We start from the raw sequence: 14,838 nt of genomic DNA on the forward strand, positions 1-14,838 counted from the left end.
AAGGTAGAAAAAAACAGATGCCCTGGCCACAACCCAGACCAAGTAAATAAAATATCTAGGGAAGGAACTTAACCAACCGCATTTTTCAGAAGTTCACAAGGTACTTCTAAAGTGTGGCTAGGGTTCCAAACCACTGGCAGCTGTACTGTTACTGAAACTACAGGTGAGTAGCACAGCTGTAAGTGTAGTGCAAGGTAGAAGAGGAAAATTAAATGTTCAAATCAAATCTATTTGACGTCTCTTGAGGGTTTTTCCTCCCCTAATGTTGAAATCTAGCATTTATATGAATGCAAACAATGTGGATGGGATAATCAGTCATCATTATGTTACAGACCATTTTACACAAAACGCTAACCCTGACAGACTGTTCTTTGGATTCTAAAGCATTTGGTATTGGTGTTATAATTTTAAAATGCTAAGGAGCAATTACAATCACATTTAAATATGCAACAATTTTAGAAAATTAATGTTTCACTGAGTCCTCATTTTTGATGGGTAACAAAGTAAGTTCGAGGGTTTAAAAAAGAAATTAACAAACTGCTGACTAGCAAGTTCCTAGCCGTATCCCTGGGAAACATGTGAATGGTAAATATTTCTCTCAACCATGTATTCGAATGTATTAGTTATTTTTATTAACGATCATCAACTACTTCCTAATAAGGTCTCTTTTTATTGAACTGTTCAAGTGTGTTGAAGATGTAAAAGCCAAGGATTATTATAAGTCGATAAATGATGACTCGACCAACTAACTACTTTGTGTGCTTATTAATCATTCCTTAGCACCATCATCAAGATACACACTGTACACCTATTCAGATGGGCCAGAAGATTTCAAGTTTAAGGAAGAGTCCTTTTCTGCCTTCAAGAGTTTTAAGCCTGCTTGAGGACAGGACAAATATATAGACAATAAATAACAAACAAAAAAAGGATATGCTGTAATCTGGACGAATAGAAAGTAGAAAAGGGCCAAAGTGCTTGTTTTCGTGGGAGGTATTTTTACAAGAGCTGGAAAGGGAGTTTGCATCATCTGGGCTCATTGATCCTGCAGATGAGCGGTGTCAACAATGCAGATTTATGCTATCCATGGGAGGGTTTCGCCTAGTTCTCGGTTGTGGACTTACATCCAAAAATGCAGCTGTTTTGAAGCAAGAGATTTGGCAAAAATATGACATGAAGCGTAAGGAATTACCTCCCAACAAACTCTAGTCAACGACTATGTTTTCTTTTCCCCCTCACTTCCAAGGCTTCAAGATCTTTAGATGGGGGTGAGGAGAGGGTGGGAAGAGGTCGCGTTACGCATTTTTGCCCTACTCGGAAAAAAACCTCCAATCAGTACCGTCTCTTTCTCGCCCCTCCCCCACCTCCTTTCTCTTTTCCTTATTTTCCCTCCCTCAACCCCCCCTCCCATTTCCTCTTCCTCTCTCTGAGTATGGTGCTCATACACTCTTTATTCTAATTTATAACATAACTTCCCAGACTTGTTTTCTGTTTTGGAAAGATTTATCCGTTTAGAAGCGTTAAATTCCTAACTATCGTGAAAAGCACAAAGAGAACCACCGCGTTTTAACAGGGGATGGTGCGAATTCTTTTAAAGAAAGTTTTGTGATTGTGGGAGGTAATCAACACCTACTTAGACATTCTTCTCTAAGACAGCTGAGGTTTGCCATTTTCGCTATTATGGCAATGAATTTTTCCTCCTTTGCTTTACGCCTTTTGGCTGGAGCCTCGACTCTGCAGGTGTTAGCGCTGCAAGGGCTGAACCCAACTGCCAGTAGGCCTGCCGAGCCCAGCGTGGGATGCTGCCCAGCAAAACACAGAGCCCCGGGAGCCCGCGACCGAGGAAGGGCGCCTACAAGCACGCTTCACAAGAGACCGGGACCAGAGCCTTAGAAAACTAGAGAGAGTGCATTTCCCGGCAGGGGGAACCCACAGGAGCCTGGAAAAAAGGAAAGAAAAGACAGAAAGAAATCCACCCCCGAGCTCTTAAAACCCAGCGCAAGCAAGCGAAAGCGCGGGCAGGAGAGCTGCTCCAGCTGGAAGTCATTGTGCCGGCTGGCGTCTGCGTTGTCAGGGAGACCGCCTGGCCGGCGCCAGCAGAGGGGGAAGGCGGGCTGGGTGAATGGGTGACGTCACGTGGCCGGCGCCAGGCAGTCTGGGCGGCCGAGCCAATGAATCAGCTGTCGGGGGAGGGAGCGCGGGGCGCGGGGCGCTAGAGGAGGGCTCAGGAATGCTCCGCGACCGCCCGGCCCCGCGGGCGGGCTGGAGGCGCCTCCGCCCCGCCCCGCCTGTCCCTGGAAGGCCGGCGCGTTCTTGGCGGAGTCGGGCTGAGGATCTTCACTCCTCCTACCCGGGATGTGGCTCAGCCTCGCGGTCCTTGCGTTCTGCCAATACCCCACGGGCGTCTACAGGGAGGGCCGGGACTGGGTAGTGGTTCAGTTAGAGAGGGCTTGCTTTGCACTTATTGCGACTTACTCATTTAAAAAAAGGAAAACAAAACTTGTTTCTGTAGATAAGGTAGACTTTGAAAGTGCTGAATTAATTCACTGCGGCCTTACTGTGTTCTGCATTTTGCTGGTATCACACACACAAAGAGGAATCAAGGGGCTTGAAAGAGCTCAAAACTACTGGGAAGAAAGAAATGTAACGAACACATGATGCGGTCATTTTATTCCATTATTCCATTGTGCTGTACTGCACAGTGCTTTTAAGGGTCTAGAATTCAAAGAACTTCAATTTTATTGCTTTTGTATTCAATTTTATGGGGTTTTTTTTCCTTTGTCTTGTCTTGCTGTCTCTTAGACTGACCTCTAGAAAGCCAAGCACTTAGATCATGGCCATTCAGTATCCCCGGCATTTACCGTTCTCTCAGACACGTGTTTAAGGACCCTAAAATATGACGGATAATCTGCAACGCAAAAGCAAATAACCTTTGCGTAAAGGCTTGCATAAAATAAAAGTAAGTATACTTGAATCCCCAAGCAACAGTCTATTTTTTTTTTTTTTTTTTGGTCGTGTTGGGGAGAGTCAGTGTTCAAGATACAGTCCTGGCCGGGAGTCTAGGTTGTAGTGCCATACCAAAAGGTTTCGGTTCCGTTCCTTGTCACAGCACGTACCTAGGTTACTGGTTCCGGGAGCGTGGGCATTGAAGGCAACCAATGGACGTTTCTTTCTGTCTCTTTCTCCTTTCCCCCGCACCACCTCTGTACAATCAATAAACATATCCTCAGGTGAGGATTAAAAAAAAAAAAGATTGGCAATGCATTGTTACTAAAAGTGGAAAACATGAAGATAGATTATAGACGTCAAATCTACCCTCGCTGCTGCAGTCATTTCCCTCTCTGGGCCTCCCTTTTTTCATTTGTAAAAGGAAACTTGGTGAGATATTTTCTTAAGACCCCTAAAGTTCTATAAAGCCATCATTATATTTCTCAACCTTTAAAACTAAATTTTGAGTTTACTATTCCTGTAATTGTATTTGGTGAACACAATGGTCATGCAACAAACAGTCCATGTGAAATGTTAGGTGAACAGGAAATACTAGAAATTTTAGTTATTTTCCTAAAATTAGAAATAGGATTCCAAACCTGAAAATCTTTAAAGATATACAAGAAATAAACTAGAAAACAAAAGATGCTAATAAACTATTATTGGCCATTGCCTCTCAAAGTTTGATGTGCACCTAGTTGAAACAGAGACTTGTGTGAGGGCTGGGATTATGGATGTATAACAAGTACAAGTGATTCTAACCCTAGACCAACTTTGAGAGTCTACACTCCAAAGTAATAAGGAAGTATAGTAAGAATATGATAGATGTAAAGTGGTGTCATTTCCTGAAATCCTGTAGAGGAGGTGAGCTGGAGCCAGGTGACTGGGGATATGCTAGGCTAAGGGAGAGCAAATAGCCTAAATGAACAGCACTGGAGGGAAAAAGAGCAAGAAATAAATAGGGTAGTGGAGATGATTTTGTTTGACTTCAGAAAATATTTGGAGGAACTACAAAAGATAACATTGGGTCTTAACTGGCGGGGTGGGTAGTATGACAATGAACCAAAGAACTCAACATTTTTGAGCTGAAAAGTACCTTAGAAGTTATCAGTCCCACTAATTTGAAGTCGATGAGGAAACTGAAGAGAAAAATGATTTCATTAGGCAATGACAGAGCTCAGAGTGGCAGCCATGCTGAGGTATTTAGATTGCATACATTCTGTAGAGAGCAGTGGTTGATAGAAAGAAAAGCAATTTGGTACTGTTACGCAAGGTAGAAACATGAAGAATGAAGCAAGAGAAACTGAACTATAGGAAATAATTTAATAGTCCAAGCATGGAATTTTAGGGCTTAATCTAAAAATTTTTGTTTCTGAATACATTATAATGGCTGGAACCAGCTGATTAACTCATTTTTCCTGTAATATAATTCCCTCCATCCTTCTCATATTCTAATCCAATGTTTTTCAAACCCTGAGTCCACATCAGCATCACCTCAGGAGCTTTTATAAAAAATAGGAATGCTCGGACTCCACCCCACACAAATTTAATCAGACTCTCTGGGAGTGCAGTCCTGGCATCAGTATTTTTAAAAGCTCCCCAGGTGATTATAATGTGCAGCCAGTGTTGAAAATCACTAATCTAATATATAGTCACCAGCTCATTCCATAGACTGCATTTCTGCCCCTGAACATTTCCCCTAGTGTTAACTATTACACTAGCACTAGATCATTTTTAATACTTGGTCTGCTTTGTAGTGATTTTGATGGTTTATAGCACATATTCTAAGCTCATTGTCTTCTATCCCTCATTAACTGTCATGGCTGAGTTGTGAACATATCCTGATATCCCTCATTGGCAAGAAAAGGAAAAAAGATTTGGCTCATTATTGGATGGAAATGATAAACCTGGTTTATGAACCTATGTGGTACCATAGTGGAGCAGTGTGTTGCCTTGCAGTTATTTCACTTGGTTTTATCTTAGCTTTAACAATCTCTATGAATAGCCTCCTTAGAGATGATAAGAGATAAGTGTTTAAAATAGCACTTGGACCCTTGGAACTTTTATTTTCAATCTTCTCTCAAAAATCATTTCACTTTTTGATGTGAAAAAATTCTAAAAGTGAGAATTCTTCGTGGCTTTTTCCTTGGTGACTAACTTAACTTTTAAGCCGTCATCGATTTATTCATTTCTCTAAAATTGAGTATCTATCATGTGTCAGGTATTTTTTTTATGTGAGGATGCCAAGAAAAGAAAAACATTTTTTCTGTCCTCAAAAAGGAAAGATAAGCACAGTTAATTTCAGGATATTGTATTTATTCAGTTTGGACATTTAAAAAGTACTTGGGGTACTGTTGCTTGGATGCAGCTCAGCAGTCAGTCACGGAATAAAGGATAGATGGATCAGAAAAAATAAATTAAATAAAAAGTACTTGGTTTATACACTACCTTATAACTGCATTCTGTGAATATTATTTAAAATTCAATTCACTCAGTTATAAAATAATATATTCACATGTTCAAAAACTAAATAAAGAATATTTTTCCTTTCATTCTTGTCCTACATCTGCCTAATTTCCTACTCACACCCCACAGAAGTCACTACTGTTCATTTCTTGGGTACCCTTTCAGAGCATTTAAAAATAAACACTACATAAGCAAGTAGAAATACATTCCCATTTCCCCCACTTTATGCTATTTTGTATCTTTAAATGTAAAAATATTAAATTTTAATATTTTTTTCTATATAATCACATTCTTTTTCACTTTGTTATTCTTCCACAATATCCTATTGATGGTGACCTAGGTTGCTTCCTAGGTCACCATCAGCTCTGTAATCTCTTATTACAGAGCTGAAAAAAATAACCCCACCTCTGTGTCATTTTACATGTGAGAGCTTTTTTTGTAGGTTAAATTCCTACCAGTGAAATTACTGGATCTTTAAAGAGTATATATTAATATTACTGACTGCTTCTTTAAGATACATTCCTAAGCATGGGATTGGTGGGTTGAAAGTTATAAATATTTTTAAGGTTTTGATATGCACTGACAAATTACCATTTACAAAGTTTGTATTGATTCATTTTCTCACGTGCGTAGCATATAAGCACCCATTTATCTGAAAACTTGCCAGCACTAGAAACTATCACTTTTCTTTTTTTATAGTTTTTTGTTTTTGTGGTAGGTGACAATATATGTATAAATGATCAATATAAATATATATTTATATAAATGAATATATTTATGTTATATAAATCAATATATTTAAATTATATTTTATAAAACATACTTATTTATATATACACATACGTTTATAAATTGTATATACAGACAATTTTAACATGTATGTGTATAACAATTATTAAATAGCTTGAACTTGAGTCCATATATTTATTATCTATTCATGACAAGGAAATTGTTAGTTCATTTTGATTGTCCAACTTCGAAAAAATTTTTTCTTACCGATTTGCAAAAAATAGATTATATCTATTAATATGAACAATAAGGACATATTTATTACATCCCTTTCTTGTTACAGGCATTGTGCTAAACATTTTTAATTGGTTTTGAATATTGTAAACATTTTATCTGAGTTTAGTATGTGTCTTTAATCCTTACTGAAACAGTATTTCCACTTTAAAACTTATAGAGGCTTTAAAAATTATGAGATAAAATAAATTATTTCTTTTATTTATTAGCTTTAGATATTCAAAAAGTTTATGCCACTCTAAAGTCAGACTAGCATTTAACTTTTTTTCTAGCTCCTATAGGACATTAAATATTTTAATACCCAAATCAATCATTTTTACATATATAAATATGAGTATTTATGAATGGTTAGCTACCTACAATATAACTATCTTTTCTGTTTTAAGAAAACATTTGCATCCTTTTATAAAAATTTATTTTTAAATATATAGATAACTAAAAAATGGGAGCAGGGGCCAGGATTATCCACAATCCCACCAACCTGAGACAATCCCTATTAACATTAGAACATTCCAGCCCTGTCTGTTGTAGCTCAGTTGATTGAGTGTGGGCTGCAAACCAAAGGGTCCCCAGTTCGATGCCCAGTCAGGGCACATGCCTGGGTTGTAGGCTGGGTCCCTGGTAGGGGCCACTTGAGAGGCAACCACACATTGATTTTTCTCTCCCTTTCTCCCTCCCTTCCCCTCTCTCTAAAAACAAATAAATAAAATCTTAAAAAAAATTAGAGCATTCCAAATTGTATTTTTTATAACACATTATAAACACATTTTAAAACACATTATATATATAATGTGTTTTTATAGAAAAATAGCATTATGCTATGCATGTATTTTGTGACCTCCCTCCATGTTTTAGCCACATGGAGTGAATTTCTTTCTATGTGGGTCACTCTATATTCTCATCATTAGTCATCCATTTGGATGGAGGAGACCTCTCTAGTGAAATACTTTCACTTCCCAGAGAAGGAAACCTCTACAGAATCATTCCAGGAAAAATTTTACCTGCCTGTTTGATGTTCATCTGGTCAGAATTTTCTAAGGCAATTTCATCTCACTGTTTCTCAAAGATTTCCCTTTTCTTTGAGAGCCTGCCAGGACAAAAAAATGAAGAAGAAAAGGAAGAAAAGAAAAGAAAGAAAAAAGGCTTTATAGTGGTCAATCATTAACCTGCCCCAACAAGAGAGACAACTCAGAAACAAAATTAAAATCACTTTCTTAGCAAGGCTTGGTTCAAAATATTCTTCTAGACTAGGTTTCCTTAGTTTGTTTTCCCTATTCTTTTCCACATCTCATTCTCTTCCCCCTACCCTTTCTATATGCAGGTTTCCTTCCTTTAGATAATTTTAAACATGAACCCCTTATTTATTTCTCAACAAATATAATGATATGATTTGCTCTCTCAGATATCTGACCTTAGGTCTGTTGTAGCTGCAACACTAGTACAGGCCATTCCATCCATTATGAATGCATTCATGTGTGTGCCAGCAACAGTAGGCCGGTGGTAATGTTACCTTATTCTAGAGACTCACCTTTATGAATAAATAATGATATGGTTCTGTAAAATGCCTTCAGCAAAAGCAGAGAAACCATTCCTTCTCAAAAGACTGAACAGTTTAAAAAATAAAAATTGATACCAAAGGTTCATCAATAGGATATATACCATTTATGTGGAAAAGAAAAAAGACAAAGAAAGAAAGAAATGAACTGGAAAGTCTATAATGCTAAATTGTGTAGCTGAAGTTCTTCATAGGGCAAGTGCAAAATCTAAATGAACAGATCATAGAGTGTAAAATAGATTCTTGGATATGCAAGGACACTTATCTCTCTACCTCCAAACATGTTTCACGTGAAAAATAATTAGTTTACTATACTTAAAAATCTGAGATAAAGATATATTCCTATCTATTAAGATAATATTGAAAACCTGTAATAAATAATATCAATGAGAATGTAACTTAGTATTACATAGGATAGATTTCTATTATTTAACATTACCTTTTTTTCCTGTCTTAACTAATTCACATTAGACTTTTGTATTAAGCTAGATATTCAAGTCTAGGTACTAATTTAAATAGCTTCATGCAGTATAGTGAGTGCTAGCTTCCTGAGATGATCTGTTCTGCTCTGCATAATCTAATCCTATTTCTAGCAACATAGAAAGTGCTTTGTGGTTGCCACTAGAGGGCAAATAGCCTTCTGGACTTCTCTTTGACCAAAGAGCATCTTAGCCCAGGCAGCCAAAGTTTTAAGGTCTCATATAACTAGTCTTAAGTCTTATATTGCCAACTTCTAGTCAATCCACAGGCTCAGCAGGCTAAGAACATTTAAAGGGAAGATTTAAATGTGCTCTTTTACCATTTTACCAAATGGTCCATTTGGGATGATGGACATCTTCCCTGTGTGTACTAACTCCTGACTTTCTAATCCTACCTAGCCTTTCTGATGATCTAGATCTTAAACCCCACTGCGCTGCCAGCAAGGTGATCTAACCTCACAGCATTCAACAGCATTCTTAGAACTTAGAGTGACATAAAAGGTACTTTCCAATCTCACTAATTTCTGCTTACATTTCCGGTCTCACTTCCTGCCACTCCCTCATATTCCCTCTACTCTGCACTACTTCAGAATTACTTGCAGTTCCTTAAATATTACGTTATTTTAGGTGCCCCTGTCTTTGCTCCATCTATTACTTCTATCTGAGATGCTGGCATTACCCACCATACATTATTGAAGACACAGTTCAGATATTACCTATGAGAAGCCTTCTAGCCTATGCTGATTGCTTTCTTGCCCCTCTTCCTGTCCCTTAAGTAATAGATCTGGTTTCTCACTTCTCTATGCTCCTCCAGCATTTTATACACACCTATTAACAATGCTAACTCTGGTATTGTGATTATGTCTAGCAGAATATCAGCATTCAATCTATTTTGATATGTAAACTCAACTGTTTTGTCTTTTTTCCCCCCTGCATTAGATATTGTTAGGAGTTCTGGAGGAAGGATGGAATGCAAACAACTCCTTTCCACTCCAAGATGCAGATAGCAGGCAGTCATGATGTTTGAAGACTGAGTTCTCACCTCCCTTGAGTGAGTGGGTACAAAATTTCTGCAACTAATAGTTTGGACTTCACTGCTAGTTAAAAGAAGCAATTAGGACTTTAGGCATAAAGAAATATCTGGAATCTGGAGAGATTGGGTAGACCAGAAAAGGGCTGCAGAGGCCAAACATCACCACCCAGAGTCAGGAAAGTGGTATGAAATAGAGCTGCTGCCTGGAGGCACCCCTGAATGGGCTCAGAGAAGAGCCCTGAGGGAAGCTCCGCTGCAGTGCCCAGGAGCTGTGCCAAGGAAACTGCCCCGTCCTCAGCACGGGACTCTTAGTTGATGGGAGTTCTGCCTCAACTAAGTGAATGATCTCGAGGTGTGATTCTCACTCTATGATAAAGTCTTTTTGTCTTTTTTTAGAGAACAACAAACTACTCCTTAAAACTATCAAAGATCATTAAAAATAAGGCGAGCCTGAGAAACTATCACAGCCAGGAGGAGCCTTAAGGAGACACAGCAACTAAATGTAGTGTGGTGTTCTGAATGGGATGCTAGAACAGAAAAGGACATTAGGTGAAAACTAAAGGGATGTGAATAAATAGTAGACTAGTTAATGCAGTGTGTCAAGATTGGTTCATTATTTATAATTATATATTTATCATACCAAGGTAAAATATTAATAATAGTAGAAGCTGGGTGTGCCATATATGGAATCTCTCTGTACTGTTTCTAATGACTGTAAATATAAAACTGTTCTAAAAGTGAAAGTTTATTAAAAAGAAAGAGAAGGAGGAATAGGAGAAGGAGAGGAGAAAAAAACCACAAACAAACTTACCTTCGAGAAACCTCCTCCCAAGCCCTCAGGACACTGGAAGTGCCCAGGGCACAGGGACCCCTGAGCGCCTAGCACGCAAGAACTAATGACACTGGTCGATATCCCCAAGTGCCTGGTTTTTTAATGTCATCAAATAGTACTCATGGGATTAAAATTTCTTTCCAATAAGGAAGTAACAAAAGATAGTAAAACATGTTTTTCTTCTGAGTATGTATATATGCATATATATATATATATATAGTGTGTTTATATATATAGTTTTCTTCTGAATACATATATAGGTGTTTTTTTTGCTTAAATTACAAAAAGTTTTACTGGAGTTCAACAGAGTTTACTCTAACATTTAGAAAGCATGCTGTGAGATAAACTATTATCTTACTACACAAAATAATATAAACTCCATTCTTTAATAATATTGCCACTTTTCTGATGTTAACCTAGAGGCAAACCATCTTTATAATAATGAGATGTTAAAACTGCAGTACAAAGTACTTAAAGAGAGATCATGTAGAAAATCATGTCTAAATAGTTTCAAGTAAAGAAAAAATGTTCAATTTTTTTATATAAAAAGAAGCAAACATATTACAATTCTCCTGGGTACTAATATTTAAAGTGCATAGTCTAAAAATAAAAGGTGCTCTTCTGATGAACTTTTAATATAAAAATTATTCTCTAATTTTTTTAGTTTACTGGAAGTTTCTTGATAAATGATATTTATCAGATAGCATTTTATCCATGAGGGGTATTTCAAAATAATTTGGAATACAGACATTGTATTTTTGAATTGTGCATAGCTCATGATATTTGTCTTTCAAAATGGTAAGGTATAGTAGGAACTTACATTTAAAGAAGAAGATGCCAAAGAAAAGAAAGATGACCTGAATATAAAGGTTTCAGAGAATGAATTTAAAAGCTTTCCCTCTGCCAGCATCCTGTGCATTGACCAAAGCAGCTGGGGGTCTTGCTGATGACTCAGAACTCTGCTAAACTGTCTTGCTTAACACAAGGGAGGCTATCAACCACACAAATATAAAGCTGTAACCCACTCTCTTTTTACTTTGAACAGACAATTCATACTGATATTTTATTCTGGACATATTGTCAGAAATGTAAAAAGGTCATTTTTGATACTTTCAGAATAAATTTAAATCAATGCTGTTCTAAAATACACTCACTATCAGATATATATTTAAATATATTCCAGATAACATATTAAAATGTATTAATACCAGATGGTGGTAATTAATTACATGGAATAAACCCTCTGTTTCTCTCTCAAAATAAAGTAAGAGAAATGAATATAAGGAAAGAGTGCAGAAATGTATGTGGTTGGAGGCAACAGGGTGGGAAGGGCTCTAGGTGATACACAGAGGAAAGAAGACTGGGTAGAAACCCTCTCTGTGCCAACCACTCTACAGGTGAACTTCCATACCTGCACTAGGGGTCTACTATGCTTAGAAATTTTATGTGGCATTTTCTAATTTAAAAAACTTCAACAAATCAATTATGCGTATTTTAGAACTTAGGACTGTGATGTTTAGAGAGTTTGGTAACTGGTCCAAGGTCACCTACACAGTAGAATCAGACCCAAGTATCAAAACTAGATGTATTTGATTGTATAGACCTGCTGTACTATCACTTAGCATATCCCTGTCAAAAAATTTTATGCCTGATTTTGGAGATTTTGGTAGGTTAATTCATACCTGTCAAGAGCTATTAAAGGTTGAACTCATTGTTGAGGCTAATTGAACCTCATCAATGTCTCAAAATTTTTTTGTATCTATAATTTTTGCTACATTTTGTGGACCATAGAGAAGGATATCACTGCTTTTGCCAAATGCTTTATGCTGTACTATAAACCAGAACAATATTGCACTGGTGCCCCTATACCACATCTGCACTCAGAATGTCTAGAGCAGTGCTTGAAATCTGATATCCTGTGTATGTATTTTTATGGCCCAGATAGTGTTTTAATTGTATAAATTTGGGCGGCTTAATTATTATTGTTTCTAGTTCCCTGTAAACTTTCCATCTTGTCTTTTGATTTTTTTAAATATAAGTGGTGGTGGTGCTTTTAAAGTCTGTGTCTGAAATCTCCATGACCTGGATTACCTGTGAGTCTGTTCCTCTTGTCTGTTTTTCTTCTGGATTTTGGTCACATCCTGTCTCTTTGTTTGCCTGATTATTATTGATCACCAGACAATTTTTGAAAACTGTCAAGGGACTCTGTATAGTTCCACACTCTCCCAGAGAGAATGTAGGTAGGCTTGGATCAAGCAGCTAGGTTAAGGACCCTCTAACCCTTAAATACCTTGACAGAATCAGCAAATGGAGATCATTCAAGGTTGGCTTTCAGTCTTGTGAGAATTTATCTATTTTTAGTTTACTGTTATTGCTAAGTATAGCCCTCCCAGGGGCAAACTGACTGCCAGAGGTATGCACCAAGATCCTTACACCTTGGCAAACATTGACCTCCAATTTTCGGTGTCCCATCTCCATGAGTCTGTCTGCAGGTCTCTCCGTTTTCATCCTCTCAGCCATAGCTTTCAGAACCAACCATAACCTTTAGGAGAAAAGTGGACCCAAATATCAGGTTCACCTCATCCTCTCTCAGGTCTTGACCTCACAATTCTTCACAGCCTTGCTGACTTTGCATGGTTTTACTTTTTTTTTTTTTTTTAATATTTAGTCCAAGCCCTGGCTGGTGTAGCTCAGTGGATTGAGTGCGGGCTGCGAACCAAAGTATCGCAGGTTCAATTCCCAGTCAGGGCACATGCCTGGGTTGCAGGCCATGGCCCCCAGTAACCGCACATTGATGTTTCTCTCTCTCCCTCTTTCACCCTCCCTTCCCTCTCTAAAAATAAATAAATAAATCTTTAAAAAAATATTTAGTCTTGTTCCTCTAGCTTCCCTCAGCTAGTCCAAAACAACCTAAGCTGTTAATGCTGAGAGAGGATACACCCATATAGATGAGTTATTTTAAAATTTATGTCAGTATAAAAATAGTTTCCATAAAAAACTGAGATATTTGACTTCTCATAAAAAAAATTATGCCCTGGCTGGTGCAGCTCAGTGGATTGAGGGCCTGCCTGCAAAGAAAGGGGTCACTGGTTCGATTCCCAGTCAGGGTACATGCCTGGGTTGCGAGCCATGTCCCTGGTAGGGGGTGCTCGAGAGGCAATCACACATTGATGTTTCTTTCTCTCTCTTTCGCCTTCCCTTCCCCTCTAAAAATAAATAAATAAAATCTTTTTAAAAATTAGATATTAGGGCATATTGACCCCAAGTTTCTCCACATCGCAATCTGTTGAATCAGAATAAGGGCTGTCACTTTGAGATAATGTCAGGCATGATTCTAGTTCACAAGTTTTTCCAGTGTCCTGGTTTATCATACCAGTTGTCTTTGTTCACTTCTGCTACTTGCCTGGCCCCTATAGCCATTTGCTTTTGTGACCCCTAGTTCAAGTGACTACAAGTTAGGCAACAAAAATCCAAATAAACTAAATTGAGTTAACACCCAGAAGCATCAGAGATTTTGCTTATTCTGATTGATAACCCTCAGAACTAAAGAAATTTCTATCCACATAATATAGTTGAGGTAAGTCACACAACATCATTGTTATTTACATTCTGCAACAAGTTTTTATCCATAAACATTTCTCATTTTTACCTGCTAACTCACAAATTTTGATTGTCTAATCATGACCAAGCAATTCTAATCTATATCAATTGCTTAAAGATTTACAATTTCTTCTTTAATTGAGCCTCATTTTCTTGTTTCCTCAATTGAAATAATTAAATGATCATTCATGGAATTTTTAAAAAATTAATTTGAATAATAGTGAATATTCAGTTTTGGGGGAAAGATTAGCTTTCTCATGCATTCCATCCATGATTGGAAGATGCTCATTTTGTCTCTCACTGTTGAAAATTTAAGCAGATACCCTGTGTCAGGCACTATCCTAAATGCTGAAGATGCCAAGATGAATAAGGCACAAGCTGTGACCTAGAGAAGCTCACTGTAGTAGGGAAACAGACATGAAAAACAGTACTTACAACAATTAATAATAAATAATGTTAACTGAGCTATGAACAAAGAACAATGGGGGTGACTAGGTATGTCTTAGGAGTAGAAAAGAAAGGCTTTTCAGAAAAAGAGTATTTCAACTTGCTCCTAACAGGGTGATTTACTTGTTGGTCAAGTAAAAAAGAGGAAGAATGTCTTTTTGGTATCTTGAATAAACCATAGTTCCCCCCAAACTTCCTCTGGTTTCCCTGCCTCAAATTCTTTCCTCTCTGCACCAATCGTTCCAAAGCAAAATCTGATCATTAGTGTCCCATCCTCTTCATGATGAATTTAGACCCTTTGGCTAACATCCAACTGAGGCCTTTGTCATTCTAACAAATACATCTTGCCTACACATCCATTTTCAGTTCTTGTCCTGGCTCCCAGGCAGGGCATGAACACTCAAAAGAACATGTAACC

General features: G+C 37.6%; 1 long non-coding RNA gene across 3 annotated transcripts in view; it reads right to left on the reverse strand.

The window, feature by feature from the left end:
* The window catches only part of LOC123824028, a 108,676-nt gene that overhangs the window by 70,813 nt on the left and 23,025 nt on the right, over nt 1–14,838 (reverse strand). The window contains exons 4-5 of one of the 3 annotated variants that reach the window (XR_006786633.1): nt 7,476–7,561; nt 3,114–3,200 (exon numbers count right to left, since the gene is read on the reverse strand). The exons of 1 other annotated variant lie outside the window; for it this stretch is intronic. This is a non-coding gene — a long non-coding RNA (uncharacterized LOC123824028). The remainder of the gene's footprint in view (nt 1–3,113; nt 3,201–7,475; nt 7,562–14,838) is intronic. One more of the 3 variants, XR_006786634.1, reaches the window with a different exon arrangement.

Source organism: Phyllostomus hastatus, unplaced genomic scaffold, assembly GCF_019186645.2.
Source record: "Phyllostomus hastatus isolate PE091 unplaced genomic scaffold, TTU_PhHast_1.1 phas_contig_524, whole genome shotgun sequence".
In the NCBI taxonomy this organism is placed as follows: Eukaryota; Metazoa; Chordata; class Mammalia; order Chiroptera; family Phyllostomidae; genus Phyllostomus; species Phyllostomus hastatus.